The sequence below is a fragment of the Eriocheir sinensis genome, chromosome 20 (genome assembly GCF_024679095.1).
Source record: "Eriocheir sinensis breed Jianghai 21 chromosome 20, ASM2467909v1, whole genome shotgun sequence".
Classification (NCBI taxonomy): Eukaryota; Metazoa; Arthropoda; class Malacostraca; order Decapoda; family Varunidae; genus Eriocheir; species Eriocheir sinensis.
The window spans coordinates 2360351-2364026 of record NC_066528.1 but is presented as its reverse complement, the minus strand read 5'-3'; the positions used below and the strand labels follow the sequence as shown (position 1 = coordinate 2364026).

The window sequence follows — 3676 nt, the reverse complement described above, 5'->3', positions numbered from 1 at the left end:
CGACGAAGTTTAAGAAATGTGCCGTAAGGTTGTGACGGAAACTGAAGTGCTAAAAGGTGCCGCCTCGCTAGCTACAGCGTACTACTTGCTGCTATACTGTTATCATCATTATTGAGCACCGTGAATGGGGTAAACCCGGAAGAGTACAAATATCAGAAGTTATACAAAGTCTCTTACTCTGCCACATCCAAGACACAGATAATCAAAAGGATAAAGATTGGGGAGCAGCGACGTAGCGATCTTTTTTTTCTGTATCCTCTTATTTTGGTCCTTGAGCTTTCTGTCTTCTGTGTTAAAAAAAAAAAAAAAAAACTGCCAAGTCTTTATCTCATCGATTTCCATTTTTTTTTTAGCAAACTCTTTATCATTGTTAGTTACCATTTATTATTATTTTTTTTTACTTGACGCTTTTCTTCGTTTTATTTTTTGGCTGCAGAGGGGGAGGGGGGGAAACCATAATAATCCAAATTCTTCCTATTACTCTGTCCTACCTCCCCCCTCCCTCCCTCCCTCTTCTTGCCTCCCTGCCCCCGTCCTTCCCTTCCAGCTCAAGGTCGGACCGGAACTAAGGACTACACAATGAGAAAAAAAAATTGTGGCAGGAAAACGTGTGGGTAGAACTGACCATGACTGATGACGGACTAGATAAGTAAACAAATAAATAAGATGAACAAATAAGATAAACAAATAAACAAATAGAAAATATAGAGATAGAACTTATTTTATTTATGCGGATTTTTTATTTATTTATCTACTTTTGCCCTTGAGCTGCTTCCTTAACTGAAAAAAAAAGATGGATAGATAAACATAATGATAGATAGCCATGCAGATAAATAGATAAAGAGTCAGACAAATACATGTTCGATCGTTAGATGATTTGATAGTTAGTTAGTTAATAGGTAGTCCAATAGTACCCTTAGTTAGATAGGTAGTTAGATAGGTAGTTTAATAGTTAGACAGTTTGAATTAGTTAGTTAGTTCGTTAATTTTACTGTATTCTGTATTTGTTTATTTATTTATTTATTTGGATTATTTTTTTTGTTTTTGTTTTATTTTATTTTGGTGTTATTTTTTTTCTATTTGTTTCTTTTTTCTTTTCTTTTCTTTATCTTTTTCTTTGTTTTCTTGCTGTTGTTTTTCTTTTTTGATGTTCTTTTATTTCATATCATCCTCTTGTTGATGTTCATTGGTCTGGGTGAGCCGCTTTCCTCCCAGAAGAGACCCACCCATAATTTTGGTGATGTTAGTTAGGGGTCGAAAGGTGGATGATGTTTCTTATATTTTTCTTTTGATGTGTTTTTCTTCTTGTTTTTTCTTTTCCGATGTTTTTTTTCTGTTCTGTTTCTTCTTATTTCTTTTCTTTGTGTTTTTTAATGTTCTTTTATTTCATATCATCCTCTTGTTGATGTTCTTCGTTGGTCTGGGTGAGCCGCTTTCCTCCCAGAAGAGACCCACCCATGATTTTGGTGATGTTGGTTTGGGGCCGAATGGTGGATGATGTTTCTTTGTATGTTACTTTTCTTGACGTTGTTCTGTTATTGTTGTTACTTTTCTTTTACGATGTTTTTTTCTCTTTTTCCCATTTTTTTGGTGTTCCTTTCTATATCATCCCTTTTTGATGTTCTTTGGTCTGGATGAGCCTCTTTCTCCCCAGAAAAGACTCACCCATAATTTTGGAGATGTTAGGGCCTGAAGGTGGATGATCTGTGTTTTTTATTTTATTTTCTTGATGTTTTGTTACTATATTTTCCTTTTTCTGGTGTTCCTTTTTATTTTCCTTTTCTTTGGTGTTCCCATCACGTGGATTGTCTACGACATCTAACGAGCACCACAAGCCCCGGTTTATTGTTCGGAGTTTGCTCTCCTAGGCAGACAGCCTGTCACGGCTGACGAGCTCCACCTGCCCGGGTTTATTGTTCGGAGTTTGCTCTCCTAGGCAGACTGCCTACCACGGCTGACGAGCTCCACCTGCCCGGGTCTATTGTTCGGAGTTTACTCTCCTAGGCAGACTGCCCACCACGGCTGACGAGCTCCACCTGCCCGGGTTTATTGTTCGGAGTTTGCTCTCCTAGGCAGACTGCCCACCACGGCTGACGAGCTCCACCTATCCGGGTTTATTGTTCGGAGTTTGCTCTCCTAGGCAGACTGCCCACCACGGCTGACGAGCTCCACCTGCCCGGGTTTTGTGTATGGAGTTTGCTCTCCTAGGTGTATTACCTATGACGGCTCACGAGCCCAACCTGCCCGGGTTTTATGTTCGGAGTTTGCTCTCCTAGGTGTATTACCTATGACGGCTCACGAGCCCAACCTGCCCGGGTTTTATGTTCGGAGTTTGCTCTCCTAGGTGTATTACCTATGACGGCTCACGAGCCCAACCTGCCCGGGTTTTATGTTCGGAGTTTGCTCTCCTAGGTGTATTACCTATGACGGCTCACGAGCCCAACCTGCCCGGGTTTTATGTTCGGAGTTTGCTCTCCTAGGTGAATTGCCTACCACGGCTAACGAACCTCACCTGCCCGGGTTTGTAATCGGAGTTTGCTCTCCTAGGTGAACTGCTTTCGCTAACGACCTCCACCTGCCCGGGTTTGTAATCGGAGTTTGCTCTCCTAGGTGAACTGCTTTCGCTAACGACCTCCACCTGCCCGGGTTTGTAATCGGAGTTTGCTCTCCTAGATGAATTGCTTTCACTAACGACCTCCACCTGCCCGGGTTTATTGTTCGGAGTTTGCTCTCCTAGGTGAATTGCCTACCACGGCTAACGAACTCCACCTGCCCGGGTTTATTGTTCGGAGTTTGCTCTCCTAGGTGAATTGCCTACCACGGCTAACGAACCCCACCTGCCCGGGTTTATTGTTCGGAGTTTGCTCTCCTAGGTGAATTGCCTACCACGGCTAACGAACCCCACCTGCCCGGGTTTGTTGTTCGGAGTTTGCTCTCCTAGGCAGATTGCCTACCACGGCTAACGAGCCCCACCTGCCCGGCGTTGTAGCCGAAAGATCTCCGGCACCTCCGTCGGGGTCCCGATGGACGCCGAGGCGCCCTGCCGGGAGCCCTCCAGTCCTGCCATGCTCGCCTGGGAGACCTTGGGCTCGCTGGCGCTCCACCGCCCCGCCGATTCGAATAGGGCGGATGCAAGAACTCGCTTCTTAAAACTACCAGACTGGATTATAATATTAATCATAAATGCCGTGAAGGCGCCGGTCACCGCGTTTATCGGTTCTTGGATGAAGGACCGATGGGCCTCGGGGACGCGCACAAGCATCATAAGGAATCCTCGCCGCGGCTTCCGGCGCAGCATCCTTTTCCCTTTTCTTTCTTACTTCCAATTTATCTTTTTAATTATATTTTCTTTCTCTGATTGACTGATTGATTGATTTTACATAGTAAGAATTGGTTCACCAATTAACGTCTTTCAGGTACATTGAATTCACACACCTGCTGAGGGAGAACACCAGTGAGCGTGTTGACTCACGAGGACGGCCCACTAAAATTTCCTAACATTTGTATTGGGCTGCCACTTCTCTTTAGTCGTCTGTTCCTCTATTTTTCTCTTCTTTATTTCATTCTATTTCTCCCTTTCTTTCATCTTTGCTCTCTATACATATATTTCTTTCAAACTTCTTCATCAGCCTCCTTTCCTTTCCATTCTCCCTCCCCTTCATCTCCCTCCATCCCT

At 43.9% G+C, this 3676-nt stretch overlaps 1 long non-coding RNA gene across 3 annotated transcripts; it reads right to left on the bottom strand.

The window, feature by feature from the left end:
- Positions 1-1112: 1112 nt before the first annotated feature.
- On the bottom strand, positions 1113-3196 carry LOC127001092 (uncharacterized). Of its 3 annotated transcripts, XR_007754683.1 has the most exons (4): positions 2770-3196; positions 2241-2575; positions 2037-2104; positions 1113-1968 (listed from the first exon to the last, which is right to left on the bottom strand). It is a non-coding gene; the product is annotated as an uncharacterized LOC127001092 (long non-coding RNA). The 3 variants fall into 3 exon arrangements; XR_007754682.1 differs by lacking the exon at positions 2037-2104; XR_007754684.1 differs by lacking the exon at positions 2037-2104 and having other exon boundaries at positions 2309-2575; positions 2770-3195.
- Between the last annotated feature and the right edge of the window lie 480 nt (positions 3197-3676).